This window comes from Erpetoichthys calabaricus, chromosome 10 (assembly GCF_900747795.2).
Source record: "Erpetoichthys calabaricus chromosome 10, fErpCal1.3, whole genome shotgun sequence".
Taxonomy (NCBI): domain Eukaryota; kingdom Metazoa; phylum Chordata; class Cladistia; order Polypteriformes; family Polypteridae; genus Erpetoichthys; species Erpetoichthys calabaricus.
The window spans coordinates 87406469-87426559 of record NC_041403.2 but is presented as its reverse complement, the minus strand read 5'-3'; positions in this window follow the sequence as shown (position 1 = coordinate 87426559).

The following is a 20091-nucleotide window of genomic DNA, read 5'->3' as shown; positions in this document are numbered from 1 at the left end:
CTGTTCAAGGAGACAACTAATAAATGACAGAAACAAAGTAGGTTTTGCATGTGAAAGAATGGTAAAGGAACAAAAAAAGGTTTCCCATAGCTCCAAATTGGTCTGGGACTGTAATTTTTTCCAATGTTACCTGTCTTGCCTAAAGCAATAGCATTTGTAAGCATAGTATATGTGTTGCCAAATTACAAATAAAATAGAAATTCATTAAAAGCCACAAACATGAGAAGACACAACACAAAACAATCTTGAAAAATATTGTAAACAGTATATGCAATTCAAAAAGAAACCATCCTACCTTGGGTCTTACATCTATCCAGTTATAAAGGTTTCTTCTCTATTGGGCCATTTTCCAGATAGTGAGATATACATTTCAGTTCAAGTGATGACATAGCTCACATCTGAATTTAGATAAACATTAAATCAATATTTCATTAAAACATTTTAGGATGTATGGACATTAAAAACAGAATTTCATACTTACGGGCTATATATGCCAATAACACATGCTAGTCAGTTAGTTAGGCGCCGCCGTGAGTGGCAGCCTTTCCAGCAGTTCCGTGTAGGACTTTATCTTCTTTATCTTTCTTCCTTTTTCTCTATCTTTCTTTTATGTGGACTCATTTCCTGGACACTTTTTACTACTGGGCATGGATTTTTACACGCCGAGACTCGTCTATTCAGGTAGTTAATTTCTAGCGCAGAACACAAAGGCCCCTGCCGGTGTGGTTCCCTATTTACCTGACGATGTAAGAAGGCCGTATCGTGGCAGCAGAGCCGGTGCTAAGCTAAAGGCTAAGTGGCTAGCGAGGAAGTGGTGATACAAGCCTTCAGTGCCTCCTGTGATCCTGGGAAATGTGAACTCACTACCAAATAAGATCAATGAACTGGCTGTGCTGGTGAAAAATGTCAGGAACTACAAAGATAGCAGGTTGTTGTGTTTTTGTGAAACATGGCTAAAAACTAGCATCCCAGATGCTAACGTGGAGCTACCCGGGTTTAGCACAGTTAGAGCGGACAGAGACGCAAATACCTGCAGGAAGCGGAAAGGAGAAGGACACGCTGTCTATGTGAACACAAGGTGGTGCAACCCTGGACACGTAAACATCAAAATCTCCACTTGCTGCAGGGAAATCGAACTATTGGCTGTAAGTCTGCGTCCCTATTACTTGCCCAGAGAGTTTTTACACATCATTGTTGTTATTGTTTACATCCCTCCTCGTGCGGCTGTGGAGATAGCGGGTGACATCATCCACTCCGCTGTTGCTAAACTACCAACACTGCACCCCGAAGCGCTTGTGCTAATCTCTGGAGATTTTAACCATGTGACGCTGGACAAAACAATACCTGCCTTCTCCCAGTATGTGGATTGTAACACCCGGGGAAATAGGATTATTGACCTACTGTATGCAAATGTTAAGGACACATACAGCACCACCCCGCTGCTTTGCTTGAGAAAGCAGATCATAACCTGGTTCTGCTTCAGCCTCACTACAAACCAAGAGTGAGGGAGTTACCTACAACCACATGCTCATTCAGGAAGTGGTCCCCTGAGGCAGAGCAGGCTCTGAGAGACTGCTTTGGAACTACGGACTGGGATATCCTGCAGGGGTCACATAGTGAGAACATTGAGGAGGTTGTTGATTGCACTACTGATTACATCAACTTCTGTATGGACATTGTAGTTCCAGTAAGAACAGTATGCTGCTATGTTAACAACAAGCCATGGATTACAAGTGACATCAAGGGCCTTTTGAACCAGAAGAAAAGGGCTTTTAAAGGTGGTGATCAGCATGAGCTCAAACGCGTGCAGAAGGAACTCTGAGTCCAGCTCAGGGTGGCGAAGGAGCAGTACAGGAGAAAACTGGAGCAAAAGTTGCAGAATAACAGCATGAAGGAAGTGTGGGATGGAATGAAGATCATCACTGGCTGCAGCTCGAAGCGGGGTGCCTCCATCGAGAGAGACAGGGAGAAAGCAAACCTGATGAGCAACTTTTTTAGCAGGTTTGACCACCCTAACCCACTCTCACTCTCACCTCAGAGTACTGCATCCTCCACCCATCCTTCTGCTGATACCAGCATAGTAGAAAGTTTTCCCCCACCCACAATTACAGCAGCCCAGGTAAGCAGGGAGCTGAGGAGACTTCGTGCCAGCAAAGCAGTTGGTCCAGATGGAGTATCATCACGACTGTTGAAGGCCTGTGCTGGGGAGTCCTCTACAGCACATCTTCAACCTGAGCCTGGAACAGGGGAGAGTCCCGAGGCTTTGGAAAACATCTTGCATCACCCCAGTCCCAAAGGTATCACATCCTAGTGAGCTGAATGACTTCAGGCCTGTCCCCCTGACGTCACATGTGATGAAGACCATGGAGCAGCTGCTGCTTCACCACATGATGCCACAGGTCCGCCACGCCCTCGACCTTCTGCAGTTCGCATACCAAGAGAAGGTGGGAGCGGAGGATGCCATCATCTACATCCTACACCGATCACTCTCCCACTTGGACAGAGGCAGTGGTGCAGTAAGAATTATGTTTCTGGACTTCTCTAGCGCCTTCAACACCATCCAACCTATGCTCCTTAGGGACAAGCTGACAGAGATGGGAGTAGATTCATACCTGGTGGCATGGATCGTGAACTATTTTAAACACAGACCTCAGTATGTGCGTCTCGGGAACTGCATGTCTGTCATTGTGGTCAGCAGCACAGGAGCGTCACAGGGGACTGTACTTTCTCTGGTCTTGTTCAGCCTACATACACCGGACTTCCAATACAACTCAGAGTCCTGCCACGTGCAAAAGTTCGCTGACCACACTGCTATTGTGGGCTGCATCAGTAGTGGGCAGGAGGAGGAGTATAGGAACCTAATCAAGGACTTTGTTAAATGGTGTGACTCAAACCACCTACACCTGATCACCAGCAAAACCAAAGAGTTGGTGGTGGATTTTAGGAGGCCCAGGCCCCTCACGAACCCCATGATCATCAGAGGTGACTGTGCGCAGAGGGTACAGACCTATAAATACCTGGGAGTGCAGCTGGATGATAAATTGGACTGGACTGCCAATACTGATGCTCTGTGCAAGAGAGGACAGAACCGACTATAGAAGGCTGGCGTCTTTCAACATCTGCAATAAGATGCTGCAGATGTTCTATCAAACGGTTGTGGCGAGTGCCCTCTTCTACACAGTGGTGTGCTGGGGAGGCAGCATAAAGAAGAGGGACGCCTCACGCCTGGACAAACTGGTGAGGAAGGCAGGCTCTATTATAGGCAGAGAGCTAGACAGTTTGACATCTGTAGCAGAGCGACAGGCGCTAAGCAGGCTCCTGTCAATCATGGAGAATCCACTGCATCCACTGAACAGTATCATCTCCAGACAGAAGAGCAGCTTCAGCGACAGACTGCTGTCACTGTCCTGCTCTACTGACAGACTGAGGAGATCATTCCTCCCCCACACTATGCGACTCTTCAATTCCACCTGGGGTGGTAAACGTTAACATTATACAATGTTATTGACTGTTATACCTGCCTCACACTCTCCACCTTGCACTTTTTAACTTGCAATGTGTTTTTATCACTCTTTAATTAATTTTGTTTTTATCAGTATGCTGCTGCTGGAGTATGTGAATTTTCCCCTTGTGGATTAATAAAGTATCTATCTATCTATCTATCTATCTATCTATCTATCTATCTATCTATCTATCTATCTATCTATCTATCTATCTATCTATCTATCTAATCTTTCACATAACTGTGTTCAGATTCAAAATGTCTTTTGTATTCATTACCCTATTCTAAGTAGAGTGTAGCATGGCAAAGTAGATGGGAGATGTGACCACATGCCCAGGAAAAAAAGATGTGTCTCTCTTGGAAAGATCACAAGATTGTTGATGATTGTCCAACTGCTACATTTAAATGATATAACTGGACACACAAGATAAACATCAAATAGACATTTAATACTGGTAAAATTTTTCATTAAAGAAGGAGTAGCACCTTCCTTTCTTGACAGAGACTTTGATCGGTATAAATAGCATTGCTTAAGTTGACAGTGTGCTGATTATTACATTACACATTACACATTGCATTACACAGACAGTAGACAGGTATAATACATTTCCTACAGTACCAACCTTTGGTACTCACAGCAGGAACCTTATTTCACAGACTTAATTTTTCAGGAAAATTAATAGACCTCACTGGGAAAACATTACCAACAACTTTGAATAGAATATCTCAAAAGACCTTGATATATTTAATGTTAAAATACTGCAGTAGAAAAAGAAAAAAGTACCAACATAAAAGGATACCTGAACTTGTACTGCATTGATCACTGAATTCATAACATGCCTTTGTTTCAAATCAATCTTTATTTTTTAAAATTATAGAATTATGGAGGTCACTAACACTGAAATGTATTACAACAGAAGATGTCACCCTTGTTGCATCCCTTCACACCTGGAATGAGATGTCTAGTAGATAAAAACTAATGGTGATGTTATTTTACTAATATCACAAACAAATTGACAAATCCATTCAGTGACAAGAAAAAATATAAAAAGAAAAAACAAAATAACAACATGTTCCTGTTTTTCTAATGGCTTGTCCATTTTCCAACTTCAGGACTTCTTATTCTCTATTCCCCATTATTTCCTACTTTCATTACTTTGGTGTATTTCTTCTGCTAGTGAGCTGTAGATGCCACATGGGCTGGACGGGCATCCCAGCCAGGAAAGGGGATGGTTCCTTACCCGGAAGGGAGACTCCTAATAGGCAGATAAGCATCTGGGCCAAGGAGGAAGAAGGGATCAGACCCAGAAGGAAGGACCAAAAGGGATGGACGGACAGCCCACTGGGAAAGAAAGACATCGCTGAAGGCTTTTTATTTCCGCAGCATGCTAGATGGCAGCAGCCCCGGATGTCAGTACCCAGTAGGAAACCAGCAAGGTATGCCGGGAAATGTAGTCCGAGAGCAGACCTGCTGGAGTTACTGGGGGCCAGGAGAGGGAGCTGCAGGGAGACAAGCTTCCATTTATAATGGACTTCCGGGCAATCGCCTTGGCAACAGAAGTACTCCCAGATCTGTAATAAAATGGATCACACTCCCTTATCCAGGCAAGTCGGAGCTGGGAGGTAGAGAGACAACATTTGACTGGAGGAGGGCAGTGTGGTGGTGATAGAATTATAGAGGGGAGAGAAAACCTGTGTTTTGTGCTAACTGTGAAATATTTGAGGTGATTTGGTTAATAATAATTGAACCCGGGACTGTGCTTATGTGTTTGTGTTGGGATTTGGGCCATTGACACCCTGGTGTCCACTACAGAGCCCTTACCCCAACTCAGTGAGCCCTTCAGATCAAGGAAGATATTAGCACCTCTTTCTAAGGTCACTTTTGCCAAAGCCTTAAAATTTGTACTTAGGTCAAATGCCACTTTTGTGTCCACTTAGGTTAGAAATCCCCAAAGAAGCTCCTGGTAACCATACACCCCAGAGGAGCCCTTAAGCACCATGTATAAATGGTGTGTACGCACAAAAATGTTATGTATGCTGTTTCCATGAACACCTCAAGATGTATTAAAACTAAACTTTACGTAGAGCCACAAACATTTTCACAGCAGCCTCAGACCTTGTATGTGTGTGTTTCTGCTCGTTTTGCAAACTGGCAGCACCCAGCATCAAAGCAGTGCTACTATTTTTGTGTTGTTTCCCAACTTTTTCATATTCACATCCATGACGTGGGATTTATCAAATACACCGAAATTAATTGCATATCATTTGCAAAATTAATTCACTTGATTGTAATTATTCTGTAATAATATAATGGTGCACTGAATGGCCAAACTATTCCAAATACAATGGCTGCTTTAGCATTGTTAGAAGAAATGGAAGAATTAGAAGAGAGTGTGTATTTACTGTATACATGATGATGACTGGCTTCTAACTCGATTTCAATTTCCAAGAGTTATCCTCGTGAAGCTGTGTGCTGAGCTGGGGCTGGCTTTACAAAAGCAAACTTTTTGGAATTGTGCTCTATGTCATCCATTGCAAGTTCTGTCCACTCTCGGGTTTTTAGCCACAGGAGCTTTTCAAAGTGAACTTGCTGACCGATTGGGTATTTTTCAGTCATCACTGAATCACGTTATGCCAGCTGTATAGGATGGTATTATCCACTTGTCATCCAGATATATGAGATTTGTTTATACTGTGGCTGAACTGGGAAACATCAAAGCGAAATGCACAGCAACGTCTGATTTTCCAAATTTAATCAGGGCGGTCAACTGCACCCACATTGCTATTGTAGTGGCACCAGGCAAGTTATATTAGCCAAGGATGAATTGACAAAATTAGCTGGCATTACATCATCTATAGCAGGAGTGTCTATAAAGACTGCAGCTCTGCACTGTTACATGCATTTTTTTGAGCTAGTGTGGCAAAAGCCAAGCAGTCCTTTTAAGGATATCAGGTCACCTCAAAAAAACCATGTAAAGAGTAGAGAATCAGTCCGTTGTGACACTCAGTGCCAATGACACTACACTACATAAATGCATGATGGCGGCACGATCGGATGCAGCGGCCCCTCTCTCTCCGTATGTAGTACCGAATTTGTGTTTTAGTGAATGTTTGTGTTCGTTATGTTCGTGCAAGTGTTTGAGTGAATTTGAGCGTAGTCAACCGACAACGTTAATTACAAGATATCGTCGCCACTGCCTTTTAAGATACAAAACCAAACATCATATCTTGGACCAGAGAGTTACAGAGATGCTTCGGGGCCTGGGACTTCTCCGCCAGACTATTACATCACCAGACTCGTCTGCTGTATCTTACCCAATGAGTAGGAGCCAGAAGTGGTGTTAGAGAAAATGGAAGCTGGGCAAGCGTGGAGGCATCTGGGCTAGGCTAGCCACTAGACCGAACAGACCTGCGATACCATCTCTCGTTCTGGCCAATGTACGTTCACTAGATAATAAAATAGATCACATTCAGCTTCTGAGATCTGCGCGGCATGACGTGAGGAATTGCTGTGTTTTGATTTTTACGGAATCTTGGCTTAATGACAACATCCCAGACTCTGCTATCCAGTTAGCTGGGCTAACATGCTATCAAGCCGAAAGAGTCTTTATGGAAAGATGTAAGACTCGCGGCAGGGGAGTGTGTGTTTACATTAGCGATGCTTGGTGCATAAATACTATCGTTGTGTACAGACACTGTTCTCCGCTAGCGGAGTTTATTATTATTAAGTGCCGACCCTTCTACTTACCGAGGGAGTATGCATCGATTATGCTTGTCGTTGTATACATCCCTCCAACCGCTAACACCAGCAATAGGAGCGAGGTGCTTAAGGAACTCTACCAGGCCATTAGTGAACAACAAACAGTGCACCCAGATGGATTCCTCATTACAGTAGGAGACTTCAACCACGCAGATTTAAAGGTTTTATTGCCCAAATTACACCAACATGTGGACTTTCCTACAAGAGGAGACAACTCACTGGATTTGGTGTACACAACCTGCAAGAGAGCCTACAAGGCATCCACCCTCCCCCACTTAGGTCTCTCTGACCACATCACCATCATGTTGAGACCTGCATACAGACCCAGAGTGAGAACCATCAGACCAACGCAAAAGCAGGTACGTGTGTGGCCAGAGGGTGCCTCCAGTGCTCTGAGGGACTGTTTTAGCTCTACCGACTGGGACATTTTCAAACAAGCAGCCACTTACAATGACCACACAGACATTGAGGAGTACACTGAGGTGGTTATAGCATACATTGCAAAATGTACTGATGATGTCACCCATTACAAAAATATCACTGTTCGTGCTAACCATAAGCCATGGCTGACATGAGAGGTCCAGAGGCTTCTGAGGGTCCGTGATGCAGCCTTTAGGGCCAGTGACACTGCAGGACTAGCAACAGCTAGAGTCAACCTGTCCTGTGGCATCAGGGAAGTACAAAAGCAGTATAGCAAGAAAATACCTGGACACTTTAGCAACACCAGAGATGCACAGTCTCTCTGGCATGGCATCCAAACCCTCACTAACTACAATCCTCCACCACAGACTTGTGAAGGTGATATCACACTGCTCAACTGCCTAAATGACTTCTTTGGCCAATTTGAGACACAAAAGAGCACACCAGCACAGAAAACCACCAAGGGGTGAACAGGCCATATGTCTGACCCCAGTCAGCGTGACGAGAACCCTTTCTAGGATCAACCCACGGAAGGCAGCATGGACCAGACAACATACCTGGTCATACTTTGAAGGATTGTGCTGACATCTTTAACATCTCCCTGGATGAAGCTGTTGTTCCTACATGTTTTAAAGTCACAACCATAATTCCTGTCCCTAAGAAGCCCCTCCCATCTAGCTAATGACCATAAGCATGTACCACTGACTTCCACCATCATGAAATGTTTTGAGCGGCTGGTTATGCAGAGCATTAAGTCCATTCTTCCCCCCTCCCATGACCCATTTCAGTTTGCATACAGGTCAAACAGGTCCATATATGATGCTATTTCTGCTGCTCTCCATCCAGCCCTCACCCACCTGGACTCAAAGAACTCCTACTGTATGTGCGAATATTGTTCTTAGATTTTAGTTCAGCATTCAACACAGTCATTCCCCAGCAGCTAACACAAAAACTCAGCCACTCAAGACCTCTCTTTGCAAGTGAGTGTTGGACTTTCTTACAGGGCAGCCACAAAATGTGCTGGTCGGCATTAACACCTCCAAGACCATCACATTGAGCACAGGGGCCCCACATGGGTGTGTGCTCAGCCCATTGCTCTTTACTCTGCAGACCTACAACTGTGTACCAATCTACAATTTCAATCACATTGTCAAGGTTGCGGACAATACAACCGTGGTTGGCCTCATCTATACTAATAAAAGGCAAAGCCCTCACTGACTCACTCATTATTAATTCTCCAACTTCCCGTGTATGTAGAAGGCTGAAATTTGGCAGGCTCATTCCTTACAGCTGACTTACAAAAGTTAAGCAGGTTTCATTTCGAAATTTTACGCATAACGGTCATAATGGTCGACAACATCCACCATGTTAAACTTTCTTATTTATGGCCCCATCTTCACGAAATTTGGTAGGCAGCTTCCCTGCGCTAACCTAAACTGATGTACGTACTTATTTCGGTGGTATGATGCCACTGTCGGCCACCATATTGAACTTTCCAATGGTCTTTATTACTTATGGGCCCATCTTCAAGAAATTTGGTACACGGGTTCCCAACGCTAACTGAATCCTACTTACATACATATATACGTCCATAGCCTGCAGCTCGGTCGCCGTGTGAGGCGGCGTTGGGTCCCCACGCCTCCCACGTAGTTGGCTGCCTGCCTATATAAGGCCATCTGTCTCTTCATTCCCTTCCTTGCTTCACCATGGTATTCACGTCTCCCTGCTGATAACTGCAGCATTTTTATTTAATCCATGGCTTCTCCGCTGTTTTATTGTTCGTTTATTACAATTATAGTTATTGTGTAGGTATTTTAGACATAGTTTACATTGTTCAGGTACCCATTTCCTTTATCGTTCCAACCGTACCCCCATTAACATGTCTATCGAGGTGATCACCATCAATCAAAGAACTGTCACTTACCGAGTGGTTTCCATGCCCGGAGATGGCGACTGCTTTTTCCATTCTCTGTGTTACATATTGCGCGGCCATATCAGGCTCACTCTTGATATCCGGAGGAACATTGTGTCTTATGTATTGAATGACTGAGACAGGTTCAAGGTGTGGACTGATGATAGTACAGGAGATAATTATACTACACAGGAGCACTATAAGAGTGAAATGCTTAAGCCCTTCACCTATGGTTCTGCATGTGAGTTGATGGCTGCCGCTGAATTTTTCGGTTGTCGCTTTCAAGTGTACCGAAATGGCCAAATATTTTACACCTTTAGACAACCGCCAATGCCTCTTAAACATCTTAGATTCACAGGTGACGAATGAATGTTTAAACTCTCAAAAGTTGGATGCGAAGTTATCGATGAAACCGGTTGTATGCTTACAACGCTTGACAGATGCCGAATGTCACTTCAACACAACAAGTCCTGCAAATACTAACGTAATTGAAACAAACCATGAAACTCAAACCGATTATGACAGCAGTAATCCAAGCTATGAGAAAAGGGTAAAAAGGAGGCGTGTCAGACGTCGTGGTACATTTTCTGATGCAGCTAGACAGAAACAACTTTGTGACGCTGCCGCCAAATACTCGCAGAAAAATCCACAAGTTAATAGACACGCTGTCGCTAAATACTCACAGGCAAATCCACAAGTTCATAGAGACGCTGTCACTAAATATTCACAGGCAAATCCACAAGTTAATAGAGCTTCTGTTTCTAGGTATGATCCCAATAATGAAAAGCGACTCATACGAAAACGACAAGTTTGGCTCAAAAAAGCCGATTGTGGATTTGCGTACAACCCAAACATACATTATGAATCTGACAAAACAGTACACATTGGATCCATGGATGTTGACTGTGAGTATTGCCAAGCTCATAGGTGGAAATGCGAGTCTCCTGGTTTGTGCTGTAACGGTGGTAAAGTCTCTCTCACTCCTTTACATAAGCTTCCTGACCTTCTTGAGGGCCTGTTAAATGGCGAACATCCTCAAAGTGAGCATTTCTTGAACAACATTCGAAAGTACAACAGTGCATTTCAAATGATGTCATTTGGTGCTAACCAAATCGTTGAGGGAAATTTTATGCCTTCATTTAAAGTCCAGGGACAAGTGTATCACTTGATTGGCAGTCTTTTACCTATGCCGACTGAGGAACACAAATTTTTGCAAATTTATTTCGTAGGGGACGATGAAGAGGAAGCACAAATGCGGTGCGCTAATGTTTCTGGAGTTAACACAACCCTGGAGCAGCAATTACAAAAAATGCTGCATGATTGTAACACTTATAACCAAGACTTCCACTCCACAATCGACAGTATTTCAGATGAAGACAAAGACTTCGAACTTGTCATTCACGCCGACAAAAAACCATTAAATGCACACAAAGGCAGGTTTAATAAACCTGCAGTACATCAAGTTGGTGTTGTCATCATTGGGCAAACGTTCGAAAATACGGATATTGTCTTGAAAAGCAGAGACAATAAACTGCAACGCATTAAGGAAACCCACAGATCCTATGATGCACTTCAATATCCCCTCATGTTCTGCTATGGTGAAGACGGCTATTCTGTGTTTATACCTCAAGTTCATGCTGCCAGTAAGTTAACTCGCATCCCCGTTATACCCTCTGATCTCCCATTTCAATTCAAACGCCTCCAATTTCCAGTAAGGCTCTGCTTCGCAATGACAATTAATAAGTCTCAGGGACACACCCTACAAAAGGTTGGCATTGATTTGAGGCAACTTGGTTCCTGCCTTGTGCCCTGTGTTGGCTGGGATTGGCTCCAGCAGACCCCCATGACCCTGTTTTCGGATTCAGCGGGTTGGAAAATGGATGGATAGATTGATGATTTGAGGCAAGATTGCTTTTCACATGGCCAACTATACGTTGCATGCTCAAGAGTAAGCTCAGCGCACAGCTTGGTCATATTACAACCGGAGGGCCGAACTGACAACGTGGTATACAAAGAGATTCTTAACAAATAATTATTGGTATATTTTCCCTCAGTTTAAATAGGTTTACTTTTCTTCTTAATAAAAATTTTAAAGCAGTACTTCGCCACTGCGAAGCACGGGTATTTTGCTAGTCACCAATAATGATGAAGCCAACTATAGAAACGAGGTGAGCCAGTTGGTCCAGTGATGTAAAGACAACAATCTCTTTCTGAAAATGGGTAAGACCAAAGAGATTGTGGTCAATTTCAGGAGAGGTCATCCACAGCACCCCACACTGACCAACGATGGTGTAGCTGTGGAAAGGGTGAGTAGCACCAAGTTCCTGGGGACATACATCTCCGAGGACCTCTCCTGGTCAGATAACACCACATCACTGGCTAAGAAAGCTCAAACCCGCCACTACTTCATACGCAAACTGAAGAGAGTACAAGTTCTTCTTTAGTACAGAGATTGTTCCAGATATTTTCCATTTTTAAGGCCCTGGCAACGTAAAACAGTTTATTTAAATGCTGCAAAATAGAATCACACAAAAATAAATTCAGTGCAAATATTTGCCATTTAAAATTCTATATTAAGAAACACATCTGAATATTATTATACATTTACACAGCTGTCTTATTCTTGTAATCTGTATGTTACCTTCTGACTCCCATTGATTTAGCTTCTTGCAACTTACTGTATATACTCACATATAAATTTGGTCTCTAAATCGATCATAAAATCATATTTTTTTGTCCCAAAAGTTGCCTCATTTACAGTGAAGTACCACGTTTCATTGGTATTATGTTTATTTTCTGGCAGTCCATTTTGTTATAAACTAGGAGTCCCGAAGCATGTACTGTATTTCCAAAACAATTCTAAAATTGCCCGCTACAAGGGGAATATTACCATCAAAATCTCCAGCTAGTAATTGAGCAAATACAGAATTTTTATTAAATAAAAGATTTATTCTGCACAAAAATGCTTTGTAACACAAGAAGCTACATGGAGCACAATTGGCAAATTAAATTTCCTGAAAATGCAAGGCAATCCAAGGTGAACAAATCTAAATCACAATTCCAAAGTGTATTAAAAAAACAGCACAATTTCAAAATTCTAGGAAATCACAAAAAACACAAGAAACTGTGGGAAACCCTCACCTTTAAAGGGCTGAGGGCAGTCTCTGCTGGTAATGGGCAGGTGGTCCTGCCCCTTGGGAGACCACCCACAAAACAGAAGGTACAAAACAAAGAAGTTGATACATAGACACATTCAAATATACAGAAAAATGCAAATAAACATAAATAAAATTAATACAAAAAAGACAATAAAAAATTAACAAAAAGGACAGAAAATAAATATTTAAACCCCAGCTGGCATAACAATCGGACCTACCATTTTCACAAAGAAAGCCCACCATTTATTCTTGGGTCTGCCATATCAGTGAAAACTTTGCGAATGAGCTGCCGTCCATTTGTGCTTTTCACTTGCAGCTCAGTCACTCCATCTACTATGTGTCACTTGACTTGTTCTCCCTCCCCTGTGCCATATTTATTCTGACTGTGTATTTTGTATTCCACAGTGTGTGAAAAGCATTGCAGTTGCCTTGTCATGTAAGTTTCTAATTGTTTTTTACTTAAATGAAATAACTGGAGCACCAACAGTTTCCAAATTTTTTTCATCACATATAGTGAATCAACGAGAGTCATTACAAGTATGACATTTTATGCTGATTATTTTGTAGCTGTCTGCTAAAGACAAACAGCAATTCACGTTTTGGAAACAAGTGTCCAGTAATGTCGATAACGGCAGCAGGAGAAGATTTTCATGGTAAAAAGGATATGCAAATGCAGTCAAGTGTGAGCCAGAGAAAAAAGGCAGTAGTTCTGGTTGCTGGTAACCAGCATCAACATTCAATGAGTTGCTTGTGGCAGAAATAGGGGGTCTTTCATGTAAAAAATCAAGAATAATATAATCAGTTACATTTTCTGAATAGAATTACTGTACACAGTTGCAACAACATGGACATTTGAATTACCAAATGTCATCAGCTGTGAAAATTTTAGAGTTAAATGTTCCTTGTGTTCTATGAGTGATACCCCAAGAGTCTGGACTACCCTGACATCACTGCTGCTGGGATCTTCCTCTGGCTGTATATGGAGTTAGACAGAGAATCTAAGCAATAAATTATTGACTGTCATTTCGAGCACTGCTGTTTCTGGGGATTTTCAGGTTATTGCGATTTATTTGCTCCATTTTCTGGATTTGGTCTTTTGATCGTGAATTGGGACTTTGGATTGCCTTTTTAGCAGGCTGAGATCAAAAGGCAATTTGCAATGATTGCTTAATTTTCCTAATGTAATTGATTGCACACATGTTAGGATAAAAACAACATGGGATAATGATTTTTTTTTTAAACAGAAAACACTCATTCAATTAAATTAATATACAACTAATATGTGATGCTCAAATATGTCTGACTAAAGTTGTTATGAGGTGGCCGGGTCAACTCACGATTTCTTTATTTTACCAAATAGTAGTGTGGACTCCAGACTTGGTAAGTAACCCTAATTGATAGGACTGAAATTAAATTTAGTACATTATAGAAAAAATGTATAACTTTTCTTTCAGGTGATAGTCAGAATGTAATTATGATAAAGCTGTGAAAACAATAGCATTCTATCAACCAAAATGTAAAGGTACCTATCTTTCTTTTTTTTAATCTGCTTGTTCTGTTAGAGGGTCTTAAGGTGCTAGATCCTTTAAAATATTGTACTTAACTCCTCAGAGCTGGCTCCTCACACCACTCACTAACCAACAAACACCAAAAGAGAAGGCATATAATAAATGTCACTCTTGCACAAAGTCGGTGATAGAAAGGACCATTGATCCTCTAAAAGGAAGATGCTGGTGTTTCGAATCATCAGGCAGTACACTGCTGTATATCCCCACAAACGTTTGCTGCATTGTGATAGCTTGTTCTGTGCTGTACAACATAATGCAGAAACATGGACTCTACCTCTGTCACCTGAAATACACCAAAATGAGTGCATGGGTGATCCTGTCCCTCAGGACATCCACAAAAGGGCAATTCAAAGACATTTGAATGTTGTATGTGAAGTGTAAAGAGACTTGCATGTACTGCAACACTGACATTTACTAATTGGCAAAATTATTTTATTTTTTTATGAGTTCAATAAGAATGTTCTGGTGGCTGTCTGCTATAGCTCCTCCCACTCTTTTATTTATGACTCCCACAGACAGACCAGCAAAAAGAATGCTGGTCAGTCAGTATTACCTGTGTTCTCCCATGGTTTACAGTAAGGACGTCACTCAGCAAAATGGAAAAATATGTGATTAGATCATGAATATTCAAAGAAAGCATTTTTTAAGCCATACCTGGTTACTGGCTGGTGGTGACAGGGAGCAGCTAAAAGTGCACACACAAGCACAAAGTTTTAAGTTTAAATTTGAAATTTATAAAGGAATTTTAGTATGGAACCTGTCTGGTTTTTTTTGTGTACATTATTTTTGCCTTTTGAGAGGAAACAAAATTTGGGGTATTCACAATGTTAAATAACCAACACACAAATTAAAATGGTACCACAGGAGAACAGTTAATTTTTAATATTTTTAAAATAACAAAAAATGAAATATATACATTACTTATGAATTCCGTAGGTTTCAAAACTCCAATTTCATTTTTTGTTACTTAAAACCAAGGACAAACGCAAAAAAAAAAAAAAAATACAGCAGCTGATCACAACACTGCCTTCTTTCTGAATAAAGCAAATACAGGTGGTGCAGTGGTAGTGCAGTGGTAGTGCTGCTGCTTTGCAGTAAGGAGACTGTGGAAGATTGTGGGTTTGCTTCCCGGTTCCTCCCTGTGTGGATAGCGCTTTGAGTACTGAGAAAAGCGCTATACAAATGTAATGAATTATTATTATTATTATTAATTTGCAGAGGTCAGCTGCTTGGAATTATCTCCTGTTTTGTTTCATTATTCACATACACATGCAGAAATAAGTATTATATTCAGCCCTGTTGTCTGCCTAACACACAGATGCATACTAGAAGAGTGTTACTATTTTCACGGCCTTATCAACCAAAAGGTAAAGGTACCTGTCTTTGTGTTTCTGATTCTGTTTGTTCTGCTGCAGGGTCTTGAGGAGCTACAGTAGGTCCTTTAAGATACTGTTCTTAACCCTAGATCAGTTATCAGTTCATCACAACTCACACTTAAGCATACAAGCAGATATTGCAGGAAAGCAGAGAATGTAGGATAAAACTGGGAAGATGAGTAAACTGTTTACAGTGCAATTTGAGCCCTTATTCTGGAGCTATGAAGCACAGTCCACACCGTTCCGTGCCCATGTGTCTGCTGTTTGCATGTTCTTCCACAGTTGCTGGGAGTTGTTCTCTAGGTATTTCACTTTTTTTACCAAATATGTTTACGCTGAGTTAACTGCAACCCTAAACTGGATTAAATATGTTGGAAAATGTCATATTTACAATGAGAGCTGTCTTAACTAAGAATATAGTATGAACCACTATATTTAAAAATCAAAGTATTTGACAATATAAGGAGCTAAAACACACTGTTTAAAATGGTGTCCAAAATATGCTGATTATAATCCTTTGAATCCTAGTAAAGTGTAATTTTATTTGCTATATATTTAGTAAAAATGGAATTCTAGGTGAGTGGTCAGTTTAATAATGTATATTGAGTTTCATATACAATTCAAGGCACTCAGATCATTGAAATTCACTTTCTGGCAATGACATTTCTTTTTTTCTCACAGCCAGCTGTAAGAGTCTGAAGTAAATTGCTGTGAACAAATTGTTGCTAACTTGATTTTTTACTGTTCTGTATATACATTTACATAAATATATGTATTATTCAGTTCAATCATCAGCACTCCATCAGGGATGATTGATGTTACACCCTGAAAAGTTCTGATGAAATTTTCAGAATGGAAAAACGAGTTTAATGTGTTTTATTATCAAAACAACAAAAAGTTAAATTTTGTCAAACCTACCCACTCCAAAAATGTCTGACATACTGTACATGCAAAAAGGACACCTATATTTCAGCCACTATCAATTCTATGCGAATAGAGGATATTTGTCCAATAATTTCAAAAGAAAAAAATGTTGTAAAAATTAACAACCACCAAAACAGTTAGAAAAGATAGCACATAAAAATGCTGGCTTAATCACAACAGAGAGTGACACACATACTGCCATTTAGCATAAAAGTGTCATCAAGAAAAACACAGCCATTACATACATTTCCATAAAATCAAAGTGTCATAAACCATTTCTTAAGTGTTAAGCTTACAAAATATTTGTTTACTATATGGGACTAAGCTGTTCTTTTCATCATATTCACTCTCTGACAGATTTATTCTTAGCCGTCTTCAGGCAAATGCTTCTTCTCAAAGAAAATTTGCCAACTAGAGCATAATGGCTTAAAAAACATTTAACTTCAGTCTCTTTTAGCTGAAAAGGGCACATAATAAGTACTAACTTTTCGGTTTTTATCCACAAACTGCATGAAAAAAGCACTGCTGGAACAATAGCGGTCTTTCAAAAAAATCATTTTTAATGTAATCAATCAGTGATATAATTAAGAATCATTTCTACTGTCATGTATACAGAAAAACATTCACAATAAAAATCTAAGTGGCTGTGCTGCAGCTTTGACTGTCAGGGAGTAGCATTAGGCTTCAGTTGAATAATGCAATTAGAGCAAATTGTTGGGTTATGATTACCTTGTTTTAATAAACAAATGTATAAATTACCATACAGCTGCTTGTTTCCCATAGAGAGAAGAATAATTGTTTTATTTATTTATTTTAAATTAAACATTCAGGATTTTTTAGGAAGTCTCTCGTCTAATATTCTGATATTCTTATGAATCTTATGCCTTAGAAGCCAATTTTGTAAGATTTTCTTTTTATAGATATGCTGTGATTAAAAAAATATGTATCATACTGAAATCATAAAGAAGGAAAAACATTAGTTTTCCTTACCCATCACTTATCATCAGCTGCCACTTCAATGTGTATATAAGCTAATCATGCATAGAAATCTCAAATAATTGTAAATGAAAATCTAACATACAGCAAAAGAAAGTATACAAGGAAATCATGTTTACAGGTGGAAACAATAAGCCGGGGTAAAAAAAAAATCTGAAGAATGGAAACATTTCAGTATCGGTGGGTACTGCATCTGCAATCACAGTCAACATTAGTGCCATTTTAGTTGTTGGCTTTCATACCAATGGATAGAGAAGCACTATACAAACAATCTTGTAAAATTAATTAAGTTGATGACTTTTTTTGGGATATTTTCTGACATTTTTGCAGACAATATACCTAGTTAAAAATTTTGTAATTTATTTCATGAACTGTGCATTTTTTAGTGAAAAATCATTGCAGTAGCCAGTGCTGACAATATTGCATCCATCCATCCATCCATCCATTGTCCACCGCTTATCCGAAGTTGGGTCGCGGGGGCAGCAGCCTAAGCAGGGAAGGGGACTCCGAGGCGTTCCCAGGCCAGCCGGGAGATATAATCCCTCCAGCGTGTCCTGGGTCTGCCCCCTGGCCTTCTCCCAGTGGGACATGCCTGACCAGATGCCCGAACCACCTCAACTGACTCCTCTCAATGCGGAGGAGCAGCGACTCTACTCCGAGTCTCTCCCGGATAACTGAACTCCTCACCCTATCTCTAAGGGAAAGTCCAGCCACCCTGAGGAGAAAACTCATTTCGGCCGCTTGTATCCACGATCTTGCTCTTTCAGTCACTACCCAAAGCTCGTGGCCATAGGTAAGGGTAGGAACGTAGATTGACTGGTAAATCGACAGCCTTGCCTTTTGGCTCAGCTCTGTCTTCACCACGACAGACTGCAAGAGAGCCCGCAATACTGCGGATGCCACACAGATCCGTCTGTCGACCTCCCACTCCATTCTTACCTCACTCGTGAACAAGACCCAGAGATACTTGAACTCCTCCACTTGAGGCAGTAATGTGTTCCCAACCCGGAGGGAGCATTCCTTTTCTGGCAGAGAAGCATGGCCTCGGATTTGGAGGTGCTGACTCTCATCCCTGCCGCTTCACATTCGGCTGCGAACCTCTCCAGTGAGAGCTGGAGGTCACTGTCTGATGAAGCCAACAGAACCACGTCATCCGCAAATAGCAGAGACGAGATTCTGAGGTCACCGAACCAGACCCCCTCCGCTCCTTGACTGCACCTAGAAATTCTGTCCATGAAACTTATGAACAGAATCGGTGACAAAGGGCAGCCCTGGCGGAGTCCAACCTCAACAGGAAACGAGTTTGACTTATTACCGGCAATGTGGACCAAGCTCCTGCTCCTCCTGTACATGGACTGAATGGCTCGTAACAACGAGCCTTGTACCCCGTACTCTTGGAGCACACACCCCACAGGATGCTTCGAGGGACACGGTCGAATGCCTTCTTCAAATCCGCCAAACACATGTGGACTGGTTGGGCAAACTCCCATGCCCACTCCAGGATCCTGACCAGAGTGTAGAGCTGGTCCAGTGTTCCACGGCCGGGACAGAATCCGCATTGTTCCTCTTGAATCCAAGATTCGACTATCGACCGAACTTTCTTCTCCAGCACCCCTGAATAGACCTTACAAGGGAGACTGAGGAGTGTGATCCCCCTAAAGTTGGAGCACATCCTCTGGTCACCCTTCTTAAAAAGGGGGACCACCACCCCAGTTTGCCAATCCAGAGGCACTGCCCCTGATATGGACGGGCCTCCCCCGGAGTCCTCCAGCTCTGTTTCCTCTAAGAAAATGCTGGTGGGATTGAGAAGATCCTTGAAGTATTCCTACCACCGGTCAATAACGTCTACAGTTGAAGTCAGCAGGGCCCCATCTCCACTGTACACAGTGTTGGTGGAGCACCGCTTTCCCCTCCTGAGGCACTTGACGGTTTGCCAGAACCTTCTCGGTGCCGACTGAAAGTCGTTTTCCATGCCATCCCCAAACTCCTCCCATGCCCGAGCTTTTGCCTCTGCAACAGCCGATGCCGTCACACACTTGGCCCGCCAGTAATGATAGCGGTAATGATTGAGCATATTGCATCAATTAACTAAATCATTTTCATACTTATATACTTTCATACTTCTTCAAAGTATTTTACAACTCTCTATTGTGCTAACTCTGTAAATAGTGCAAAGTCATATCCCTCAGTTCCTCTACCCTTAAATACTGTGTGATGAACTGCAGTGATTTTAGTGATAAGGGGTATAAAGAGCTCTGATGCTATCCCACCCTATCCCATCACCAATCTGGCATTGCACCTGACTGGCACCCTTGTGTCTCTCCAATTTACCTGTCAGTCCACATTCCCTTTCACACATATGGTCACAAGCTCTGGGTAGTGACGAAAGGAATGTGGTCACGTGTACAACTGACTGAAAGGAGGATCCTGTGGAGCTGTTGCCACCCAGTTCTTCCTTAGAACTACTTATAGTTG